At 41.1% G+C, this 26,504-nt stretch overlaps 1 protein-coding gene across 7 annotated transcripts in view; it reads left to right on the top strand.

The window, feature by feature from the left end:
* The window catches only part of MBD5 (methyl-CpG binding domain protein 5), a 240,630-nt gene that overhangs the window by 111,413 nt on the left and 102,713 nt on the right, over window positions 1-26,504 (top strand). For 6 of the 7 annotated variants that reach the window (XM_050969162.1, XM_050969160.1, XM_050969164.1 and 3 more), the window contains 3 exons: window positions 8,506-8,642; window positions 17,647-17,839; window positions 23,554-23,611. The gene's annotated coding sequence lies outside the window, so the exon portion shown is untranslated. The remainder of the gene's footprint in view (window positions 1-8,505; window positions 8,643-17,646; window positions 17,840-23,553; window positions 23,612-26,504) is intronic. The other variant, XM_050969165.1, reaches the window with a different exon arrangement.

Genomic DNA, 26,504 nt, shown 5'->3' with positions numbered 1-26,504 from the left:
ACTACCTTCGAAAACTGGTGTAGTTGGCTTGGACTAACAGTCAATGCCAAGAAGTCAAGTGGTTGTATCTTGGAAAAGGGAAACTAGATAAAACATTGAAAGGCAGCAGCGATGAAGTTTTAGAACATACAGAATCTTGTGTGTATCTAAGAAGCTTGATTATAGAATCATAGAAGATTAGGGTTGGAAGAGACCTCAGGAGGTCATCTAGTCCAACCCCCTGCTCAAAGCAGGACCAATACCAACTAAATCATCGCAGCCAGGGCTTTGTCAAGCCAGGCTTTAAAAACCTCTAAGGATGGAGATTCCACCACTTCCTTAGGTAACCCATTCCAGTGCTTCACCACCCTCCCAGTGAAATAGTGTTTTCTAATATCCAACCTAGTCCTCCCCCACTACAACTTGAGGCCATTGCTCCTTGTTCTGTCATCTGCCGCCACTGAGAACAGCCGAGCTCCATCCTCTTTGGAACCCACCTTCAGGTAGTTGAAGGCTGCTATCAAATCCCCCCTCACTCTTCTCTTCTTCAGACTAAAGAAGCCCAGTTCCCTCAGCCTCTCCTCGTAAGTCATGTGCCCAGCCCCCTGATCATTTTCATTGCCCTCCACTGGACAGACTCTCTCCAGTTTGTCTACATCCTATCTGTGTTGATAGTTCCATTAAGGGTGAATTTAAAAAGAAATGTGTGTTAGCCGTGGGTGCTGCACAGAAATTGACAAAATTGTGGACTGATGAAAAACATTACATTTGGTCCTAAAGTGAAAATTTATCAAACCAGTGTACTAACAGTATTACTTTGGGGTCTGGAAGCATCTGCGTTAAACAAAATAGCCATCAGGAAGCTGGAGGCAATAGTGATGAGAGTTCTTTGAAAGATGGTAGGTGTAAAGTGGAATGATTTTAAGACAAATGAAGTAAGAAAGAGAGTAGACTGAGTAATCAAGGGAACAGGATTGGCAATAGTAAAAAAGATTACAATAGTGGGGACACAGCAAAAGACAGATGATATGATGTCAAAAAACACTGCAAACACAGCTAAGGTCAGTCCTACTGAGCTAACCATTGACTAGATGATGGAACATAATACTCAGAGACGTGATCAGGCTGGGCTTAATGGAGGCACAAGCCATGGACAGGAATGAATATGGAAGCTGTACTGCTCCCTCTGCTTCCAAAGATGCTGTGGAGTGAAAGAAGAGAAGAGGTGGTAATGTCCGAAATATTCATGCTGAATATTTTACTATTCAAGTAGTCTCATTGATTCCCATTAGAATACTCACACAGTAAGGTAACACTCAACATGAGTAAAGGTATTAGAGTAGGGCCCACAACGATACATAACATTTATGTAACATTTATACATTAAGGACCAAATTCTGATCTATTGTACTTTATTGACTTTTGTACCTTACTTTTCAAATAGTCCCACTGAAGGTAATGGGATTACTTGTAGAGTCGGGCACTACTCAGTGAAAGTAAGGGTATCATAGTCTGGCCCTCACTAATTAATCTCCTGACAGCTTTGTGGTATGGGGAAACTCCAGATATAGAGAGGTCTCTTTGCTTGTCTGAGACCACATGGTAAGCCATTAACTAAGTGAGGAATAGGAGCCCTGGCTCCCACTCCTACAGACATAAAACTAACTGTGCCTCTTCATGGAAGGAAATTAGCCAGACTGCTTTTGTTTTTTATTTTACCAAAATATTTGTGTAGTTTAAATGTAATGCGTTTGCAAGAGAATAATATTTTGCTTTACAGATTTAAAAGTCCATATTGCTCCTTTTTCTCTGTAGGCATGAGAATAGCTTCATTTCATTTTGATGTCTGCTCTCTAGTTCTGTTCTCTTTTGTCATAATCCTGTTGCAAATGCCCCCAGAATACTTAAAGGAAATATATATGCCCAATTGTACCACCCTTTATTTCAGGGGTGGGCAAACTTTTTGGCCTGAGGGCCACATCGGGGAATAGAAATTGTATGGCAGGCCATGAATGCTCACAAAATTGGGGTTGGAGTGTGGCAGGGGGTGCAGGTTCTGGAGTGGGGCTGGGAATGAGGAGTTTGGGGTGTAGGAGGGTGCTTTGGGTTGGATCGAGGGGTTCGGCGGCTGGGAGGGGTATCAGGGATAGGGCAGGGGTATGGGAAGGGGTGCAGATTCCAGCTGGGGGTGCAGGCTGTGGGCTGGGAATGAGAGGTTTGGGGTACAGGAGGGTGCTCTGGGCTGGGATTGAGGGGTTTGGAAAGCAGGAGGGGTATCAGGGCTGGGGCAGGGGTTCAGGGGTGCAGGCTCCAAGCAGCACTTACCTCAAGCGGCTCCCAGAGGCAATGACGCGGCCAGGCTACTCTGCACACCGTCCCATCCACAAGCACTGCTTCTGCAGCTCCCATTGGAGCACCATAGGGGGACATTGGAGCACGTAGGAACCAGAGTGGGGTCATGCCATGGCTTCCAGGAGCCGTGTGGTGCAGCCCTCATCCCACCATCCTGGCCAGAGTGGGGCTGAGCTGCGTGCTGCAGCCCTCATCCCAGCGCCCCGGCCAAAGCACCAGAGCAGGGCCAAGCCACGTGATATGACCCCCCAGCCCATTGCACCCCGACCCAGCACCCTGGCCAGAACGGGGCCAAGCTGTGTGGTGCAGCCCCTGACCCAGTGCCCTGGCCAGAGCGGGGTGAGCCCCAGTCCCCGCTCCCCAGCGGGAACTCTCTGGCCTGCCTTATTCCATATAACGTACTTCTCAAAAAATTACTTTAGTTTCGTTCCATACCTTTGAATAACTGTGTGTTTGACAAGTTAAATCTACTTCATGAAAAAGTCTGTGCCTCTGAATAATGGTAATTGTTAGTGTGCATGTATTCTGTAATGCTGGAAAGCACTTGTATATAGGGTTTATTATAATCACTTGAAAAACAAATGCTTCCAGCATAACACTCAATATAAGTCTGTCGTATAACAGCTATGAAATCTTTCATGTAATAAATTAGAATTCAGTAGCCTGAATAGTTTCTTCATGTCATCTTTTTTCAACATTGTCTGTTCAAACATAAGAGACATATTTTTAAGGTGTTTGGCAACTGACAATAATTATAAACCTTGCTAAAAAGAATCAGTGAGTTCTAGTATGTCAGTTATTTTATTGAAATACAACACACAAACTTGCAGTGACAGATTGCTTTATGTACACCCAAAGCCTTGAAACCATGGAACTAAGTTAAAAGGGAGAAGTTTCCTGCATTCTTTATGGACAGCTCAGAAATGTTAAGGTATAGTAATTTCCCAAAAATATGGAATGTGTGACTGGCAGATCTGCCAATCTGTGGGTTGAGGCAACAGCATATGAGGGTGCTGTTAAGCTTTTGCATTGGAGTGCAGGCTTGACGAAGCAGGTTACATGTTGGTTTTTTGCACCTGTTGGAGATAGAAGGGAAAGCATTATGGAATAAATGTTGTTGACAACTTTGTAGATAGTATGAAGGAGGCAGAGAATGCAGGAAACTTTTCCTTTGATTTCTTATTTAATCTTTTTAAGGTTTTTAGGTGATGAGGTGTTTCTTGATGCAAAATTGTCACTAAAAGTTTTTGTTTGTGTTAATTCCCTAGTGTTTTCATACTGGATTGGTGTACCTCAGTGGATAGCTCCACAGGGTCAGGGAGAAGAGAGCAGGGAGATGCATCTGGCTTGGAATCAGAGGAATAAACTGCAACACTAAATCCACTTCTGTCAGCGATGTTCCTCCTAAAATATGTGTTATGTCTCAGGAAGATCTTTGTCTCTATTTTGGCACTATTTAAAAGTTACTCAAAGTAAATATGCTAAAAGCAACCACCCGCATATATCAGTGATGACATAACCTGTCAGCTGGAGGGAACTTCCATGAAGGAGTCTGTATCATCACTCACTTCCCAAAACATGCCATAACTTCTCAGCTTCTAGAAATTGGACACAGCAAGGAGCAGCTATAACCACAAGGTACATGGTGGCACTCCAGCAGCAGGTTTACCTACTGTGCAACCCATCATTCTGGGTCCCCTATTCCTGCCATTAGGAAGCATATATCTTAACTTTCAAGCTTTCTGATGTGTGACACCTGCAAACAAAACTCTGAAAAGTAGTTGAAATGTGAAAAACCTGTATTTTGTTGTCATGCCATAATTTATAAATTATAATGGTTTTTCAGTTTAAAAAATAACTGCTTTTAAAGGATGTTTTCTGACTGTGTGAATTAAATAAACTAGTTTTTCAAAAATAAATTATATTGCGTGCATTCATAACATCCTGTGATCTTGGTTGACAGCAGGATTTGATCCCTGTCCTTGTAGATCCTCAGCTGAAACCTCTACCACTTCAGCAATGGGAGTAATTGCAAGTCTCTTTCTGGACCAGCCACCAGAGAAGGAGTTTACGCACACATTTCTAGTATATTATATGTCTGTTTGCTAGACAGCACTAGACAACGTGGAAATCAGGAGTCCTGTCCCTGGGAGGGCTGTATAGTATACTAGTTAGAGCAAAGATTTCAAACTCAAATCACCATGAGAGCCATTTGAGGACTAGTGCATTGGCCTGAGGGCAGCATCACTGAAACCTTTTCATACAACGATACAAAAGTATAGTCAAAAATGAAAAAAAATAAGAGTAATATAGTATGCTGTTAGTATCTTGAGACGAAACCAATCTCAGTGTTTCTTGCAAATTGTACCACATTCCATACAAAAAACAACACTAAGAGAATGTTAAGACTGCACAGTTAAGCACATGTGCCAAAATTACGGTTGTACACACAACTTTTTTTCTGTCCCTTTGAGACTGTGTTATCATGTAACCTTTAAATTACAGGGTCACGTACTGTTTCTCGTATGATATATACTTTTTTTCTACACCCTTAAATTGTATAGCATCTTACAGTGATTTTTCTATTGACTTTTATTGTGTTGTCACAGTAGCCCAGTATGTGCTTACTAGCAAAGCGCTTGCCACTTAATTTATGAGAAGTATGAGTGAGGGTGGGCAAATGTGTGTTGTGATGGGAAGCTGTGTTGATTTGTGCCTGGGTTGTTTTGTGCTGGGGGATTTTGATGGATTTATGTTGGTGACAAATAAGGGGTGGTTGTGTTGGTATGTGAGGTGGCAGTCGGGCCAAGTAATCCACCATCGGTGAAGTCTCCCTCATACAACCAATGAAACTGTAGCATGCAGATTAGCTATTGAGTAAGGGTGATGTTTGGTTGAGTTATCTCTCATATCACAATGGTCTAGTACTCCTGGCACAGCACAGATAGACACCTTTCTGTAGTTGTACACCAATTGTCAAGTCAAGATAGCTGAGAACTTCAAAATTGGTTGGTAACAGACTGCAGAACCCTCATTCCACCCCTTCCATGAGGCCCCTCCCCTTCCCCACCTCTTCCCACCCCTTCCCCGCCCCCATTCCAACCCGTTCCCCAAAGTCCCCGCCCCAACTCTGCTCCCTCCCTGCCCCTATTCCAACCCCTTCCCCAAATCCCCTCCCAGACCCCGCTGCTTCTCGGCCTCCTCCCCTTAGCACGCCGCGTCCCCACTCCTCCCCCTCCCTCCTGGAAAGTCCTAAGTGCTGGGAGGTAGGTGAAGGAGCGGGGACACAGCATGATGGGGGAGCGGTGGGGGGTGAGGTGAGCTTGGCTGCCAATGAGTGAAGGAAGCACCCACGGAGTTGGTGCCTATGGCGGTCTGCAAGAAATAACTCCGCGGGCCGCGTGTTTGAGACCCCTGAGTTAGAGCTAAGGTAACAAAAGGATATATATTTTTAAACAATATCTGAAAGACATTGTTGCGAAGTGGGTAATATTTGAGGCTACTAGAAACCTAGGTTCTATTCCTAACTGTGACTTCATGTAACCTCAATGTTGACTTATTTGTAAAGAGGTATGTGGCGGTGGCTGATTGACATCTAGGACAGTAGCCATGGTCTCAATTGATAAAGAGAATTGGCATGTAAACCTCCATTAGTATAAATGAGATTTAAACTGTATCTGTATATCTCTCTCTCTCTCTCTCTCTCTCTCTCTCTCTCTCTTTTTTTGCTCTGTAGCTGCAGTTGTAAACATTGTGTGATCTGAAGTCCTATGCAGACAACACTTGATCATATAAACTGCTATGGGGATGATATTGTTGACAGAATTTAATATTTTTATTTCATATCAATGTATTCAAAAAAAGTGATTGGAAAATTGAAGAAAAAACACAAAATAGAAGGAGCTCCTGCTTCTTATTGGTACTGTCCTACTTAGCATATATAGAACAACATGAAGTAAAAATTAGATCCCAGGAGCTTAAACATTTTTCATAAAATGTGATTCAAAGAAAGATGAGACCCTTCTCTCAAAAGTGGTCTTTTTGGACATTGCCAAAAAGTAGAACTTGAATTTAGTAAAGCTTTTTATACTGTCTCGCATGACTTTCTCATAAACAAACAAGGGAAATGCAACATAGATGGAGCTACTATAAGATGGGTGCATAACTGGTTGGAAAACCATTCCCAGAGACTAGTTACCAGTGGTTCATAGTCATGCTGGAAGGGCATATCAAGTGAGGTCCCGCAGGGATCAGTTCTGGGTCAGATTCTGTTCAGTATCTTCATCAATGATTTAGATAATGGCATAGTGAGTACACTTATAAAGTTTGCAGATGATACCAAGCTAGGAGGGGTTGCAAGTGCTTTGGATGATAGGATTAAAATTTTAAATGAACTGGATAAACTGGAGAAATGGTTTGAAGTAAATAGGATGAAATTCAATAATGTCAAATGCAAAGTGCTCCACTTAGGAAGGAACTATCAGTTGCACACATACAAAATGGGAAATGACTGCCTAGGAAAGTACTGCAGAAAGCGGGTCATAGTGGACCACAAGCTAAATATGAGTGAACGTTGTAACACTGTTGGGGAAAAAAAAAAAAAAAAAAAAAAGCAACCGTCATTCTGAGATGTGTTGTAAGCAAGACAGGAGAAGTAATTCTTCCACTTTACTGTGCAGTGTTTAGCCTCAACTGAAGTATTATGTCCAGTTCTGGGTGCTGCATTTCAGGAAAGATGTGGACAAATTGGACAAAGGCCAGAGAAAAGCAATAAAAATGATTAAAGCTCTAGAAAACATGATCTATGAGGGAAGATTGAAAAAATTGGGTTTGTTTAGTCTGGAAATAGAAGAGAGGGGACATGATAACAGTTTTCAACTATATAAAAGGTTGTTACAAGGAGGAGGTAGAAAAATTTGTTTTCTTAACCTCTGAGGATAGGACAAGCAATGGGCTTTAAACTGCAGCAAGGGAGGTTTAGGTTGGACATCAGGAAAAACTTCCTAACTGTCAGGGTGGTTGAGCACTGGAATAAATTGCCTAGGGAGGCTGTGGAATCTCCTTCATTGGAGATTTGTAAGAGCAGGTTCGACTAACACCTTTCAGAGATGGTCTACTTAGTCCTGCCATGAGTGCAGGGGGCTAGACTAGAAGACCTCTCAAGGTTCCCTCCAGTCCTATGACTGTATGTGTATCAACCAGTCTGCACCAAACCAACATGAAAAAAATCAAATATTCTTACTTCTAATTTGTTTTTTACTACACTTCTGTAAAATAAAGATTCATTTTGCTACAACTTTAACTATATCACTTACCACTCAACATAATGTGGCTTTCATCACATATTGATTTATTTTTTATTCAACTTTTTAGTAATTTCAGAGATTATTGGTAGGTAAATATGCAATATTTGCATATGTAAATATGCAGCAAGGAAGAAAACCTAAATACCTGTTTATCAGTAAGTTTGTAAATTATTTATTAGCCATTATTATTTTCAAAAGTATATAAATGACTCTGGAGCCTGAGTCTCATTTTCAAAAGCATCTGAATCTCATTAAAATCACTTCTGCACTTCTGAAACTTTCACCTACATATATAATTAACTTATAATATACTCAGCAAAGACACTAGAGATTCAAGAAAGATGACTCTGGTGGTTTGGACAAATGTCAAGAATGGACCTGGAAAGAATACCATACATGGTGATACACACCAGAGTGCAAGGAACTAGAAGTAGAGGAAAATCAAGAATGCATTGGATAGACATGATGAAAAATGACAGAACAAAAATGATTAAAGATTGACAAAGCCGTGAAGCTGGTACAAGATGGACAGGGAGTGGGAAGAATTTATTTAGTCCCATTGTTGCTGATGAGCTGATGGATGGAAATCACAGTACAAAATTTTTAACTCTTCTAAGCTTTATTGGTTGTTCCTCTAAACAACATGATAAAAAGCAGTTGACCCTCTTCTTGCCCTACAGATAAATGACCTCCATTTTTTTAAAGGTCTCTTTCGACAAATTCCCATTATATAGCCCATCGCCCTTATGCTGTGGAGCAGTTTGACAGAGACTCATCACACATATTATATGAAGTACAGCTATTTGGTGATTGAAATAGTTTGTGTCTCTGTAAAGATGACTTTAATACAATGAATGTTTTGTTATAGGAAGAAGAGGTATCATCTCAGTAAAAAAGACAAGGAAATATAGAGGCCTCTTGGAGCATTATAACACTAATTCTCTGCAAGGGTTCAGTGAACTTCCCAAGGTTGGTGGATTTTTCCACCAGTCTACCTAACCTTAGGTAAGTAAATTATCTCTCTCAACTTTATCTTCCCCTCCCCCCCAACCCCCACCTACAGATACTTGATGCAGCTTCCAGAATTATTTTTTTAAGTGTTCTCTTCTGTTTTTCCTTTTCTCTTAAAGATAACCTGAATATAATCCAACAACATTAGATTTTTGTGGTGAGTGCCCCAGGTAACCAGGGTAAGAGGGACAATTCAGCTCATTAATTGAATAACTATATATTTTTTCTTTCTTGGGTCCACCATATATAACACTGCTGTGGATGGTTCTTGTTATCTATGGCATTTCAGGATGTATTGTTTTATTGATGCCACTCCAACCCTGGAACTCCACTGGAAAGTATAGCCAGCCTATAGCCATAAAGTAAAGCCCGTTTGGTTATAGTCTTGTGTAAGAGTTTAATCTTTTTTTAATATTCTTACTTTGTAATTGATTTATTTTAATAACTCTTTAATAAAATAAGAATATTAAGTGTTCAAAAAAATAAATAAAAAGAGGACTTAGGTTACCTTTGTAAATAGAGGCCACAGAATTTCACCATGTGTTTTCTGCATCAAGCCCACAAATTCTGGTTGAGCTGGAGCATATCTTTTAGAAAGAAGTCCAAATTTCAGCACAGTGCATATTGGATATTGAATTTAAAATAGTCTTTAAAAGCTAAATTCTAAGCTAATTTTCTCAATGGCACTCTTACTCTGGTTACTTTACTGCTACTTGTAGATCACTTTTTGGCATTATTTGATTCATGTTTGTTTTTTTGAAAATTGTGCTGAATTTCTCATTAGTCAAACTATATTAATCTAAATAGAATAGAATGTGATAGGAGGTGCTTTTTTTTTTTAAACTGTTTGAACACACAGTACACAAAGCAAGTTGGAAAGCATATTTGCTGAAATGCCAAACATTTCTTAGAAATTTGCTTCACAAACAGGTTACTCAGTCATACGCATTTTTACAAAATGCAGAATGATGATAGAAGTAAATATAAAAATCAACTTTCCTTCTAGTTTTCCCACTCTGTATGTATAGTAGAAACTAATAAAAGGTAAACATTTTGCCAGCCATCACCGCATAATTATCATAGTTATTTTCTAAGTAGAGGGGAAACTGTGGTAATTTCAGATGCTATCACGTGTGATGCAATGCCAACTAGTTAATAGTGACAAGTGTAACTTACAGCGACCACAGTCTTGCGGGAATAGAACTCCCCCACAGATGTGAGGGAAGAGTCTGCATAACTACCTCTCTCTAGGCATCATTAGAGAGAGAAGCTCCCAGTCACAGGTTGGAGTGGTGATGTTTACATAAACGAGGCAACCCATTTCTATATCTTCCCTGGTGTTTATCTGGAGTTTATTGCAGCCCCTAGCCAGTAATAGCTTTCCTCAGTAGAGGAGAAAGTACCAGATGCAGAATTGCAACCAGTTGCTGACTGGATGGCAGGGAGCTTATTCACAAGAAATCTTTGTCCTAATTAAATATCTCTTACCTTCCAGTTCTGTGGCTGCTCTGCTTGTTTTGTTTTTGTTTTTGTTCTTTTTTAAAATATCTGGAGAAATGGTCTGAAGTAAATAAGATGAATTTCAAGAAGGACAAATGCAAAGTACTTCACTTAGGAAGGAACTGTCATTTGCATGCACACAAAATGGGAAATGACTCCCTAGAAAGGAGTACTGCAGAATGGGATCTGGGGGTCATAGTGAATCACAAGCTAAATATGAATAAACAGTATAACACTGTTGCAAAAAAAGCAAACCTCCTTCTGGGATGTATTAGCAGGAGTGTTGTAAGTAAGACACAAGAAATCATTCTTTCAGTCTACTCCATGCTGATTAGGCCTCAACTGGAGTATTGGAGCATGAGCCTTCATAGGTGAATACCCACTTTGTCGGATCCGACGAAGTGGGTATTCACCCACGAAAGCTCATGCTCCAATACGTCTGTTAGTCTATAAGGTGCCACAGGACTCTTTGCTGCTTTCACAGATCCAGACTAACACGGCTGCCCCTCTGATACTTAACTGGAGTACTGGGTCCAGTTCTGTGTGCCACGTTTCAGGAAGGATGTGGACAATTTGGACAAGGCCTAATCAGCGTGGAGTAGAGCAGAAGAATTATTGCTCATGTCTTGCTTATACGTCCCAAAATGATGTTCACTTTTTTTGCAACAGTGTTACACTGTTCACTCATATTTAGCTTGTGAGCTACTGTGACTCATGGATCCCTTTCCGCGGTATTCTTTCCTAAGCAGTCCTTTCCATTGTGTATGTGTCCAACTGACCGTTCCTTCCTAAGTGGAGTACTTTGCATTTGTCTTTATTGAATTTCATTCTATTTACTTCAGACCATTTCTCCAGTTTGAATTTTAATCCTATCCTTCAAAGTATTAGCAACCCCTCCCAGCTTGGTATTGTCCACAAACTTTATAAGTGTGCGGATCCCACAAGATATGCCCTTCCAGTTTGACTGTGAACCACTGATAACTACTCTCTGGGAATAGTTTTCAACCCAGTTATGCACCCACCTTATAGTAGCTCCATCGAGGTTGTATTTCCCTAGTTTGTTTATGAGAAGGTCATGCGAGACAGTATGAAAAGCCTTACTAAAGTCAAGATATACCACATCTACCACTTCCCCCTCCCCCCGTACCCCTCTCCCCAATCCAAAAGGCTTGTTACCCTGTCAGGGAAAGCTATTAGGTTGGTTTGACAGGAAATCCATGCTGACTGTTACTTATCACCTTATTATCATCTAGGTGTTTGCAAATTGAATGCTTAATTATATGCTTCCATGGAAGATAATTGCTAATGGCTCAGATATCTCCTCAGTCAGCTCTTCGAGTATTCTAGGATTTATTTCATCAGACTCTGGTGACTTGAAGACAGCTAACTTGTCTAAGTAATTTTTAACTTGTTTTTTTCCCTATTTTAGCCTCTAATCCTACCTCATTTTCACAGGCATTCATTAAGTTTTATGTCCAATACAAAATAATGGAGTTATTAAATCTTTATAGAGAGTGATTTTCTTATTGTTACCAAGGAAAGTAACAGTTCCTGATCACCAACGGAATCTTTAGGCATAAGTTAGGTACTGCTCAGTGTGCCACATTTCATGGGGATGTCCTTCTGGGAGAGTTGCATTGCATGAACAAGCCATCCAACCAAAAAACTGGTCTAGAACCCAATCCTTGAGAACACAGATCAGACTAAAGATAAATCTTTGACCAAGAGAGGCAGAGGAAAAGAAAGAGAGGCTGTATGGAAGGAGACAGAAAAAAGGGAGAGATCTTTTGGGTAATGGAGAAGCAAAATAGTAGGGTGTGTCCATTTGATACCTGTGAACAACAACAATCCCCTTAGCCAGTGCACATAGGATGCTCTTTATCAACTACAGGTGGGCAATGTGTTTTATAAAATCACACATCATAGCTATCCAACAGCATTAGTAATGCTGATGAGCGCAACATGTGCATGTATGTATAATAAATATGAATGTCTGAAGTAATGATTAAGGTTACAGTTTTTATTGCAAAATAACCTTCTGTCTCGTACATTTCCATTTCCATGTATTCAAAAAGTCACTTTTTATAGCTTAAGGCATTATCTGCTTTAGAAATTATTAGTGGAGAAATCATGTATACATTCAAGCTGAGATTAGAAAATAATGTGCTGCAGAATTCTTGGTGACTTTGAGACTTTTTATACTTAAGATAATTGTCAATTGTCCATGTGAAGTAGGTACTGAAATCCTAGGTGGAAGTAAACTGTATCCATCGAAATATGCTGTTCTCAGTAAATTTTTTCTGTGATATGCACATTGATTAGACTTATATGGTTAAGAGAGGATATGTACATTTTTTTGTAAGTAAACATTACTTTTACTTCAACTGTACATTAGGAATATATTTAAATATGAAATTAAGAAATGTTTTACTCTAGTGTATTGTATTCATAGTATAAAGATTTATGGCTTCAATATTTTGCATAATAAATGTTTAAACACTGTGTTATATCATGTTTTTAGAGCTTTATTTATTTTGCTTGGGTAAACAAATGCTGTATTGTTAAACCTCTGGTGCACAGGGTGTTTATGCATGATGCAATGGTCTATTTAGATACACCAATTTCTTTAAGAAATTTCAGTTATTTCAGAGAGTGTCTTACCATAAAATGCAATTGTAAGGTTAAAGTTTCATTCTTTGAATGAAAAAGATATTGCATGTAGCATATACACAAAGGAATGAATTTGCCTTGTTGCAGATTTCAGATATTTTCTCTAGGAAAAAAAATCTTTATGTAGTAAAGCAGGGGTCGGCAACCTTTCAGAAGCGGTGTGCCATGTCTTCATTTATTCACTCTGATTTAAGGTTTCGCATGCCAGTAATACATTTTAATGTTTTTTAGAAGGTCCCTCTCTACAAGTCTATATATAATATAAAAAACTAGTGTTGTATTGTAAAGTAAACAAGGTTTTCAAAATGTTTAAGAAGTTTCATTTAAAATTAAATTAAAATGTTGATCTGACGCCACCAGCCCGCTCAGCCTACTGCTGGTCTGGGGTTCTGTTCACCTAGGCCGGTAGTGGGCTGAGTGGGGCCTGCGGCTGGGACCCCAACTGGGAAGAGTCTGGCAGCCAGAACCCGGGGCCAGCAGCAGGGACCCCAGACCGGCTGTGGGCTGAGCGGCTCAGCCCACTGCCGCTCAGGGGTTCCATCCTCTGGCTCCTGCCAGCCAGGATCCCAACTGCCTCACCCGCTCAGCCTGCTGCCAGTCTGGGGTCCCAGCCCTGCCCACATACAGTGGGTACCTAACTTCTCCCTGGTTCTGGCCCATTCTCTTCCTCTCTGCACTAAGCTGAGGGTGAGAATGCAGTGAGCACAGGGCTGGGGGTGAAGGGTCTGGCCAGGAGCTAGAATGAAGGAGGGGGCTCAGGGTTGGGGCAGGAGGTTTGGGTGTGGGGGCACTTACCTGGGCAGCTCCCATTTGATGTGAGGGATGCAGGTGGGAATGTGACTCCCGTTTGGTGCTCAGGGTGGGGATGGGGATGTGCAGGGTGCATGGGATGGGGGGGGCTGGGGATGTGGAGGGTGCAAGAGTCAGGGCAGAGGGCTGGGGGCATGTGAGGGGGTGCAGTGTCAGGGTAGGGGGGCTGGGTATGTGTAGGAGTGCCAGAGTCAGGGCTGGGGTCGGGGGGAGGGTGAAGGAGTCAACAGAGGGCCGGGTGGTACAGGGCTCAGGGCAGGGGTCTGGGGGTGTGTGGAGGTGCAGGGCTCAGGGCAGAGGACTGGGTGTGTGGAGGGGGCGTGGGTCAGGGCTCAGGGCAGAGGGCTGGGTGACTGCCCCCCCCCAAATCCCCAACCCCCCACCACTCCTTGTCCCGACTACCCCCTCCTGGGACCCCATCTCCTATCTAAACCTCCGTGCCCCTTGTCCCTTGACAGCCCCCCTAGAATCCTACCCCCTACCTGTCCCCTGACTGGCCCAACCCTTATCCACACCCCTGCACCCAAACAGACTCCCTGGACTCCCATGCCCATCTAACCGCTCGACGCCCCCTGACAGGACCCCCAGAACTCTGGACCCATACAACCCACCCCCCTGCTCCCTGCCTTCCCCAACCCCTCTCCACACCCCTGCCTCCTGACAGCCCCTGCAGAACTCCTGACTCATCCAACCCCCCTAGCTCCTTGTCCCCTGACCACCCCCTCCAGAGACCCCTCCCACCCTAACTGCTCCCCCAGGACCCTCCTTGCTCCCTGTCCCCTGACTGCCCTGACCCGTATCAACCCCCCAGGCAGACCCCGGGACTCCCATGTCCCATCCAACCCCCCCGCTCCCTGACTGCTCCTTCCAGAGACCCCCACCCCTAACCAACGCCCCGGGATCCCACCCCCCCATCCAACCCACCCTGCTCCTTGTCCCTTGACTGCCCCCCCCCCGGCCCCGTTACCATGAGGCTCCCCGCTCATCTGGAGCCCTGCCGCCGCAGCGCATGCAGCCCAGTCCCGCCCCGCCCCGCCCCTCAGAGCGATGTGCGTGCAACAGCAGGGCTCCGGATGAGCAGGGAGCATCTTTACCTCTCCACGGAGCCAAACGCTGCCCCGCGGGAGCGCACAGCCCCAGCCCCCAGAGCGCTGCACACACTGCGGCAGGGCTCTGGGGGAAGGCGGGGGAGGGGCTGGCAGCTTGCTGCGTTTGGCCAGCACTGTGGCCCGGGACCTCGGACCCCGTGGCTTGCCGCGTCGGCAGGATTTTTAATGGCACGTGGGGTCCCAGCAGGCAGCTGCGTGCCATTGAAAATTGGCTCGTGTGCCATCGGTTGCCGACCCCTGTAGTAAAGTGTGGTGTCTGTATTTAAGATTTGAAAATTCTGTACTGAAAATTCTACAGTATTCATTTTCTTGAATATCCATAAACTAGCAGTTAAAGTCCACAGCTGAGAGCGCAATCCTGTAAAACCATATTCACACAAGCTTTCATTGGAACCATTGGCATGAGTTAGGAACTGAAAATGCTTAATGAGGAGACAGCTACCTATGTATGAAATCTAAAGAGTCCATATGACAAAAGATGCTACCATATTTGATTGGTATCATCTGCCATCTCAATAGAGGCCATAGGCTTAAAGGCTGTGAAGCCTGTTTTTAGCCTTACGGGTGATCTTTTCCATAGGTCAGGTTTCAGGCATATTGGAGGACCATTATCTTGTCCATACCTGCTTTGTACATAGATAGAAGCATCCAGTGTCAACAGATTTAAGCCTATCACCTTTCATGAATATATATATTGATATAATAAGACAGTGTCCCATATTTTAAGAAAACCTAAACGCTAAAGGCCTACAGTATAAATTTATAACATACTGTTTAGATGAACACATTAAGCATATATTTAAATCCTCTGTTTGTGAAAGACTGTAACAGCTCCATAAGAGATTCAGTTGACCTAGTAAATAATGTGATTCTTTTTTAAAATATTGATAACTCTTTTCTGATTAAACCCTGGCTCAGTTTTACGCTTACATTGAGGAAGTACCATTTTCAACTAATACAATCTCATGATTATCAATTACCAGCACTAATGAAGTTAATAAAAACTAAAGATAAAATATTCTCCAAGAAAATAGAAGGGTTTTGTTCACATGCTTAATTAAGACATTCAGTAATAATATTTAATATAATGGATTAAGTTTGTAATTTAATATGGTCAAGATTTGGTACCACACTATACCTTGTGAGAATCTTCATATTACAGTGAAGGTCCAGTAAACCTGGTAGATTTGTTTTGGTTTATGGGAGTGGGATTTGATATGTGCGGGTGGTGAGTGTTGTTTGTTGATTTTAAAACCCAATTGTACCAGGTCCCTCCTAAAATCCTAATTATATAGTCTATAAACTAGAACTGATTCAACAGATATTCTGTAAAATCCCCAAAATATGCACATTAAAGCAGCCCCAGACACACTAGCTCACTCCCCATCCACACTGGCAAGCCACATAGAGCACTCTGACTCTGCGGCTATAGCACTACTGGTACTCCATCTCAGCGAGTGGAATAACGTTTGCTGCGCCCTGCTGGAGCGCCACAATGCCAGTGTGGACTAGGTGTTGCATTACTGCGCTCTGATCTGCCTCCGGAAACGTCCCTTAATCCCCTTAAGTCATGTGGCCACTCTTCTCAGTGTTTTGAACTTGCTGTAGGAATGTGGATATGCCATTTGAAAGCTCCATTTCTGACAGTCAGCTGCTTATCTGCTCCAAGACAGATTAGTGTGGAATGCTGTGTGAGAGAGAGAGAGGCGGGTGGGGAGGGTGGGTCTGCTGCTGTCTGAACTTACAAGACACTATGCTGACATGCTCTCAGCCCCCAAAAAACCCGCTCTCTCTCCCCCACATACACACAACACACTCCCTGTCACACCCCACCCCACCCCCCATTTGAAAAGCACATTGCAGTCACTTGTGTGCTTGGATAGCTGCCCATAATGCACTGCTCCCAATACTGCTGCAAGTGCCACAAATGTGGCCATGCCAGTGCACAAGCAGCTGTCAGTGTGGACAGACTGCAGCACTTTCCTTACTGCGCTCTCCGAGGGCAGGTTTAACTCACAGCACTCTACATCTGCAAGTGTAGCTATGCCCTACATTAGCTCTCCTTTCAATCTGCCTTCAACCTGATTGGATCCAATGCCTTTCTCCTTTAAAAGAAACCAGATAATTGAATTAAAGGGCTGTGCAATGACTCCTAGTTGCTCTCAGTGGCAGAGAAACTGAAACTGCCACATTAAAATCTGCTCCAGAGAAGCTTATGGACTGCAGCACACTATGTTGCAGCTGAGGTAAATGCCTCAGTGACAATGCAGTGCTGTCGTCTTTTAAGAGACAGCAGCACTGAGTACCATCCAGGCACTGTTTCTGCAATGGAATGTTCCAGCATTCATGTACCTGCACAATATCCCAGTGAATGGTTCACAACCTATACTGGCAGATCGCTTTGCAGAATTGAGGCCATTCAGGTTTGTAATACACAGAGAGAGAGAAATACTACTGCATGATGCATATTTTTTACATCTTTTATCTTGTGATATTAACTACAGTATTGTCTTTAAATTATTAGGATTATTCGCTGTGATACTTAAAACCTAGAGTGTTTAGTTCATATCAGCGATGGGTAATATAACTGAATTGTTTGAGAAAGTGTTTCTTTAAATGTACACTTTTTTATACGATTACTATCATTGCACAAACCTTAATTACCCATTTTTAACAGATCCAGTGTTTCTGATTCTTGGATGTACACTGTAATAGTCTCCATGATTTAGCAAAAGATATCTTTATTTCTTTCTCCGTCCCTTCCTCCTTTTTTTCTTTTAATAAATAAAATTACGGTACAGAGTGTAAAGTAGTTTGAGAATTTTTACAGAATGGCCAAGAAAAGTGAAAAAGTGAAATCAAAAGCTTTGATTTGTAGTTTAATGTAAAACATATTACTGACTCAACAGATGTAACTTGGGATGCAAAGAGTTCCACAGATGAGGGGTATAATAAGAAAAGGACCTAGCCCCAGTGACCTTGGTCCATAGCCAAACTACAGACAGGAGAGTCTCTGAAGCAAAGTTGAATGTGCACCCAGAAATTTAAGAAACCAAAAGGTCCCTAAGGTAACTAGAAGCAAGGCCATGAAGAGCATTATAAGTAAGTATTTTTTTAAAAAATCAGTACAGTTTTATACAGAGACATACTTTATGTTATTTTGATATTAGTATGCTATGATTGTTGCTAAATATATTCCCGGCAATAACATTCTACAAAAGATTGAGTTGATATTAGAAAATTAATCAAGAGAGCAGCACAGAGAAGAGAATTTCAGTATTTAACCAAGATGAATTGAAAGTGTAAACAATTTTGCAATTCATACTCTTTGTTTAAGACCAGCAGGGCACGCCTTACATGTTTTTGCTGCTAATTAAGTGAGCGGAAAAATACATTCTTGACCTGGATTTAATTGATTTAATTCAGATAGTATATGAAGTTGAATATTTTCATGTGATAGAACTTAACATCTTTTGTGACAATGTGATTCATATAGGCATTAGTCATAAATAGTTATAATATACTTTGACATAATTAAACAGTGGAATGCTACTTATTTACGTGAGAAAAGATTCAGCATTATCTCTGACCTGGATTATATTTTTGATGCCAGAGTAGCTGTCTCGAACTAAGAAATGAAGCCAAAACGCTACAGTAATTTTTTTTAAAAAGCTCTTTTTGTACATTTGTATAATCAAAATATAAGGTTATACCATATTGACAGTTAGCAGATGGAAAAAACAACACGCTCGGAAGCTCAAAGGACGCACTGGGAATCTATGCTATAAATACCAGGCTAATTCCAGAGCTTCAGTATTTTTCCAAAGCTTTCTTAGAGCATTCCTTAATCTTTTACGGGAGGGAGTTATTGGTAGTCCCTTTAAAAAAAAAATTGTCTTAGTCCTCTATAGGCCTATTTAGGGTACTGCCTTGAGATGTTGTCCCTAAAACACATCTACTGTGTGAAATCATTTTTCTGTACCTCTTTGTTCTAGATTTCTCTTTGCTCACCCATTGTTTCTTCCTTTGGTAGTTTGTCAGACAATCCATAAGATGGAGGGGAGGAGCAAATATAGAATGTTGTGACTATAGCACATCACTGTATATAATCAACCATGTCTGCTTGTGTGAAATGCTCCACCAGAAAACTCAGACTTCTGTGTTCCTCAACTCATTTTGAATCTGAGATTCAGTGGTCAAGCTCTGCATTTATAGCAGGGGCAGGCAAACTTTTTGGCCCGAGGGCTGCATCGGTTTCCGAAATTGTATGGAGGGCCGGTTAGGGGAGGCTGTGCTGCCCCAAACTGCCAGGCATGGCCTGGCCCCCTCCCCCTACCTGACCCCCCCCCGATTCTCCCACTCTGCCAGCCCCTCTGGGACGTGTGCCTCATCTACACCACCCCCCCGCTCCCTTCCCACTTACCATGCTGCCTGGAGCGCCAGTGGCTGGCGATGCAGCTGCACCAGGACAGGCACCGTGCAGCACAGAGCACTGTGTCAGGCCAAGGCTCTGCTGCTGCGCTGCCTCTGTGGGAACAGCAGGGGAGGGGCCAGGGGCTAGACTCCTGGGCCAGGAGCTCACAGGCAGGGAAGGACAGTCCCATGGGCCGGATGTGGCCTGTGCTGTAGTTTGCCCACCTCTGCTTTATAGGTTAAGATAGCAGCCAGCCTTTTGCTGAGTTTCATGAAGACTTGGGTGACCCATAAAGTCATGGATGTTTTCTGTCATGGATGTTTTCTGTCACAGTAACTGTTTGTGGCGAGACTCACCAAAGCTGCATGGTTTTCAGATTTCCAAACTCTGATGCCACTGCAGTGTAGTATGTTAAAAGTAAATGACTGCTTGTCTTGTTCCCGTAGAAAGGCCATGCTAAGTAGTGTATTACTCTACTGTTGTAGCAGACTTTAGCCACTTCACAGAATCACTGTAATAGTTAATAGACCCTAAGACAGGATGTCACTGAGAGAAGCCCTGAATTCAGAGCTAATTTTATTTTTATATATGTATCCAAGAAAGAAGAGATTTTATGGGCCTGATATTTAACTGCAAAAAGCATGAAATTGTAAGGATGAAGTGTCTCTTAGGACTCTCTATTGAAGTTAGCAAAATGCAATAGTCATTGGAGAGTGATCAGACAGAATCTATACTAATTAAAATATAAGAACTCTCCACTTATGAAATGTCTTTTTGATTCCTGCACTTCTGTTTTGTTTGAGTAATTCTTTTAGGAAACTGTACTATTTCCAGGAATCTTAAACTGTGTGTGTCCATGTTTGTATTCCTCAAATACCCAACACTGGAGGAAACTGAACAGAGCACATACAAAAATCTAGATCACAGGTCTTCCAATCCTCGTGGATTCTAATTTTGCATAAGCACACAAATTGTTGGTGTTGTTTTATCCTCACTTTGTGTTTTCCTGAAAGTTATTGCTATTGTTGATCCGTGTGAAAAAAGTTTTCAATGTGTGGTACAGGTATTTAAAGTCTATCTTCTTTGATGGGAGTTTTTAATATATAAAAGTGAATGGATTTTTTTTCCCCATAAGTAAATGAACATTGTGTAAGACACTACATCCAAAACAGGGTGAAATTCTGGCTTTGTTGAAGTCAATGGAAGCTTTGCCATTGGCTTCAATGGAGCCAAGATGTCTTGGTAGCTAAAGCATACATTTTAAGAACAGCACTGTAAGTTGTTTTATCGTAAAAAAGTCTGAGTTCAGGGATCTTTATTTTTCCTGAAAGAGTTGATGACCTCACAAACACCTAAAATGAAGCAGGGAGTTGCATTTATTTACCTTTATTTGTGTCACACAGTACAATTCTGTTACTCCATTAATGTCTTTATGGTGCATTAAACACGTTAAAACACTTTTAAATTTTAAGTAATAAAAAATATTCCTTATTAGTATTTATTAATAGGACTCATTTACCATTAGGTACAAGGGCACACAAGATGTTATATAGTCTCAGATATCGAAGAAACCATAACACAAGGAGAAACAAAATATCATCTCTTATGTACACTTCTTTGGCACTCTCTGGTCTTGCTGAGAGTTTGGACCACAGCTTTTCTCAGCTTTGCTCATAGGAAAGACTCAGACCAGCTCATCTGAGTTTTAACTTTGTTTCTAGCAAGAAGTGCAGTTCTTAGATTGTGTCAAAGCAATCAAATTTCCAGGTTTTCCATTCTTTTGGGGAGAATTTAGCAGCTTCCTCACTCTATTGCCTCCCGAGAGAGAGAGAGAGCATGCTTCTTCCCTCCCTTTTTACATCCATATGCTCCTTACCCTCCTTTTTGTCTTCACTCTCTTGATGACCCCAGGTAGATGGCTTCTTTCCAGTTGGTAGACTGAGCAATTTTGCTAGGGTGGATCAGGCCCTTGGCTTCCTTTATTCCTTATGAAAAGAACCCTTTCTTGTCTGACCTAGTATACAGTATATACATCCTATTTCACACATGCTGAAAACAGGATGTCTGGGTACTCCTCTCCATTTTTTCTTGACACAGTACTTCCCCAGGGCCAATTAGGGACTAGAATGAAAATGCTTTATTAAAATTGTATGATGCTGGCTGGCAACACAGTTTGTGTTTGAGATTTCAGATGGCTATTTCATGAGGACTCTTTAGTAAAACAGTTAAATAGACTTTTGTGGTTATGTTGTCCATAACCTAAAAAATTAAGAAAACATGATTGTTCTTGGCTCTATCTCCCAATTTTATTCTGAAATCATGCCTCTGAGACCTCAGTCTGAGTACAGTTTTTTTCCACTGAATGTAAAAATATTTCAGCCTTCCCCCCTTGAGCTTCCTTAGTAGAAAACTCTTGTATATTGCTGCAGTAGCAACACATCTATTCTGTTCCTTATACTTTGGTAAATGTCTGTAATACCACATTTGCAAAGTTACTTTTTATCCTTACGATACACAAACAAGTAGATACCTCATGTTAAATGTTATGTGAGTTCTCAAAAATTCATATCTTTTTTTGATTAAATTCATCCCTGTAGAAAGAGCCAGCACAAGGCCATTGCACCAATTACTTCCCCCTTATTCCCTCACAATAAGGCTTATTTTTTAGTAATCTGTCCTCTGTTGTCCAGTCCCAGCACCTGGAAGTCAGAGGTTTAGGGACACACAGAGCATGGGGTTGCATTCCTGACCATCCTGGCTAATAGCCATTGATGGACTCATCCTCCATGAACTTATCTTATTCTTTTTTGAACACAGTTATACTGTTGGCTTTCAAAACGTCCCCAGTAATGAGTTCCACAGGTTGACTGTGTGTTGTGTGAAGAAGCACTTACTTCTGTGTGTTTTAAACCTGTTGCTTACTAATGTCATTGGGTGACCCCTCATTCTTGTGTTATGTGAAGGGGTAAATAACACTTCCTTATTCACTTTTTCTATACTATTCATGATTTTGATACACCTCTATCATATCCCCCCTTAGCCATTGCTCTTCCAAGATGAATAGTCCCAATCTTTTTAATCTCTCCTCTCATGGGAGCTGTTCCATACTTCTAGTCATTATTACTGTTAATTTATCAATTTGTTCCAAAACCACCTCTACTGACACCGCAATCTGGGACAACACCTCAGATTTGTCACCTAAAAAGAATGGCTCTGGTATCAGAATCTCCTTCACATCCTCTCCAGTGAAGACCCATGCAAAGAATTCATTTAGCTTTTCCACAATAGCCTTTTCTTCCTTGAGTGCGCCTTTAACCCCTCAGACACCTAGAGGCCCCACTGGTTGTTTGGCAGGCTTCCTGCTTCTGATGTACTTACAAAAACTAACAGGATTTTTTTTTGTTTGGTCTTTTGCTATTGGCTGTTAAATTTCTTTTTTAAGGCCAATTTTCAAAAATTCTTGATTGGCCAGTAATCTGACTGGTGATTGGATAAAAGAACACACAAATGTAGAGTAATCTTTGTTTAAAATTCCTTTTATTTAATAGAGAGAGGCTGTGGAAGTGATATAGTTAATCCCATGAATTTATCCCCAAGAGTCAATAACAACATTCTGATCTAGAGGCCTTCCTATTTATTTTATTAAAAAAACCAATGATTTGATTAAATATTTATAAATGTGACAGAGACTTCTGCAGATTATAAATATTTATTTGGCAAATGGGGACTTGATGGGGTAAATACCCAAAATAATTACTATTTGGGGCCAAATTTTGGCCTGACTTGAATGCAGCACACTAGAAGAAGGGAATGCAAAGTGTGTCTTTACAGTGCAGCCATGTATTCCCTCATGGGTAGCCTCTTGAGTGGGTAAGCGGAGACTAAAGAACTGCTGCATCCCTCCCTCCTGCAAATTACTAGAAAGGGGGCCCAATGAGTGTAGTCATTGGGTGGAGCCTTGAGTCTATCACCTCCACTGTCAATACACCAGGCAGCAGAGAGTAGGAATAAACCTGGCATAATTTTAATCCCTTGCTGGAATAGGGGGAGATTGTGATTCAGGGAGCACAAAACTACGCTGCCACTTACTCTGAAGTAAAGGCAAACCCACAGTTGAGCACTTTATTAATATTATTGCTAAAATAAAAATAATCTTGATGAGAACAGACTTTAAACATCAGATTTATTTTGCCATGCTTGTGGTGTTTTAAACAAAATAATGTGCCTTTAACAAGCAGGCAGTTGCTTCAAAGTCATTTGCTAGTAGAAATAAGACTAAGAAATTTATCTACCCAAGTGAGTTTATACAAATTTAGGGCAAACTGAGAATCATTAAATGTTAAACTTTTATTATAATATACATTTGTGTATCTTCTGTATCAACTAGTCCTTTGTTTTTCAGCTTAGAATGAACAGGATGAACATACCCACCTTATGTCTAATCCTTAGCAAGGAAAAAGGTCAGTTTTTGCTTCCTGCTACAGTTAAATACTGTACTTTACTTTGTTAATTGAAAAGCAATAAGTACTTTTTAGTTGGACCACTTCTTATCATGTAACTTGTATAATAAACCAAAATAATGCATTTTTGGATGGGGAGAGAAAGAATTTTCTGAGAAGTGTATTCCCTAAACAACTCACTCAGGTTGAATAATGTAGATGGAAGAGCTGGTTGAGAATTTTCTGCCTGAATGATTTTCCAATAGAAAATGCCCTTATCAGAAAATGAATTTTTTTCACAGGAAATTTTCAATTTTGCTTAAAAGTTTCAGTTTTCCATGAGGAAAATCAAAATCATGGCTTCCAAGCAGCCTGCCAGAGGCTGTGTCCTAACTCTCTGGCTCTCAGCCAACCCCACCCCTCTGCACCCAGTCTGGCTGCAAGATAGGCAGGCAGCTGGGCATTCAGCCTTTGTCTTAGAAGGAAGTGAGGAGACTGAGCATCCCTCTATCTTCATCTTATCAATTTCACTTTGTCTGCTATGCGAAAGTGAAATGGACAAGTCTTCCACATGGAAAATGGAAGAATTCTGTGTTGGTTCTTCCAAAACTTGCATTTTTCTAGAAATCCCTTCCTGGAGAAAAAAGGTTGCATTTTTGGCTTTTTGTCCCAATTTGAAATGATTCCCCCAGATACACACCAAATTTATTTACTGAAAGGGGTTTCTATTTTCTGACTGGCTCTAGCAGATGGAGAAGATAAAGGTATAAGAAAAGGTCATATATACAAGGATGGTTTATTTATTGAATTATTACCCCTATAGTTAATGGGCTTCATGGCCAAAAGAGATGTACGTGTGGTAATTGTTCATGGAGTGAACAAAATCACCTGCTTCTTTGTTGTTATAGAAATGCTTGAGCTTCTTGACCCCTTTTCAGGAAAACATCTGTCAAGTGTAGAGATAACTGGCTAAGAATGGGAAAACGTAATACAAAATACATTATAAATGTTTCAATAGGGCCAAATCCTGCAAATCCTTATATACACAAGTAGTTCTTGCTTATGTTTATTAATGGGATACCCATTAACTGAAGTGGGGGACTATTCATGCGTGAGAGAACTTGCAGAAGATAAAATGGTTTTTCTTTTGTTTGCTTGTTTATTGACAGTTACTCTATATCTCTATTTTCCTACACAATTTAAGGGCAAAACTTTGGTCCCAAGAAAGTCAATAGAATTTTTTGCCACTGACTTCAGTGGGACCAGGATTCAGTCCAAAAAGTATAAGAGTCGCCTTTTAGTCCCACGTGAGTGACAAGTATTGCCACTTATTTTAAAACAGAAGCTGTCATACTTAACTGAGTAAGTGCAAGAGCATTTCATACTGATGCAAGTGTACCTGCTGCACATCTGAAATACTGTCCCTTAAAGTGATGATAATCAGAAAATTCTGTAATTGTACCACACAAAAAAAAGCTACAACAACATACCTCTTAGAAGAAATTATATGGCATACTTCTTAATATAGAACAGGGGTTCTCAAACTGGGGGTCAGGACCTCTCAGGGGGTTGCAAGGTTATTACATGGGGGGTCGCGAGCTGTCAACCTCCACTCCAAACCCCGCTTTGCCTCCAGCACTTATAATGGTGTTAAATGTATAAAAAAGTGTTTTATCTTATAAGGGGGGTCGGACTCAGAGACTTGCTATGTGAAAGAGGTCACCAGTAAAAAAGTTTGAGCGCCACTGATACAGAAGCTGGAGCAGGAGGAAGGGAAAGAGGGTGGCATGAATGGCTCTAAGCCCTTCTTGCACTGTCCTAATCCCAGGACCATCTATTCAACAGTCAAATACCAAGCATAAATTAGAACAATGTAAGTAAAGGCTGCTCAAATTTGCACTGACTGTCACTGCCCCAAAGGGCTGTTCCAGCAATCACTGGTCAGCCAGGCATGTTCCATTTTGTACAGGCACAGCCCTTACAATGGCAGCTCAGGAAGGTGGGAGGCAACATTGGAGCCCCTACAGTAGCTCTGTGCACCCAAGGATTTCCCTACACTGGGAGGAATCCTCCATATGTATGGCTGAGCAGATTGTAAACATGTGGTGTGAAGTTACCCCAGCAATTCTCTATAATTTATCATCCGCATCTGGTCTTTTGTTTATATCTAAATTTCCTATTAATGTAATTTTAGTAATAATAAACTGATGTTACATGTCAGCTCTTTACTACACAGTACAGAAGTAAGCTGAAATTGGTATGTGATATTCGGCTTGCCTCTAATATTTCAACATTGACTTAGAATAGGCAGTTGTTTGTTTTTAATTTAACTTTAAGGGACCAATCCTGTGCACATTTAATTTTATGAACACCCTTTTATTGCATATGCAACTCTGTTGGAAACAGTAAGAATATTTATGTAAGTAAGCGTGTGCAGGATCATGTCCAGATGTTGCAAACATCTCTTTAGGGCTCAGAGTCACTCAAATTCAAAATGTAAGAACCAATCTTAATGTCTTTATCTACGTAGATTAGAATCCTAAAGAGGCATTCATTTTATTTTACTGCATAATAATTGCAGGTTGGCACCAAAACACCATTAAACGTTATCCTAAATTCTTTCAAAAAGAATGCCAAACCTTCTGTACTGGTAGCAACTAGTTTTAGTTTTCGAAACATGCTATAAGTAGCTCATCCACTATGTTACAAATAAAATTGTTTGAAATTTTGAATCTGCCATAGGTTTTTTTTCTTAAAAGAAAAATAAGTCAAAGGAACTTTTCCCTGAGGGGAGAAAAAGCTTTAGGGTAACATTTTTATCTATCAAAATAAAGAGCATTGATTTAGTATCATTTATCTTCACAACTAAATGGAAACGAGATTTTGGATATAGACTTTCTTCCGTTTGCACACA

Source organism: Gopherus flavomarginatus, chromosome 10, assembly GCF_025201925.1.
Source record: "Gopherus flavomarginatus isolate rGopFla2 chromosome 10, rGopFla2.mat.asm, whole genome shotgun sequence".
Lineage (NCBI taxonomy): Eukaryota > Metazoa > Chordata > Testudines > Testudinidae > Gopherus > Gopherus flavomarginatus.
The sequence above is the reverse complement of the archived record's forward strand: the minus strand, read 5'-3'. Positions and strand labels throughout refer to the sequence as shown.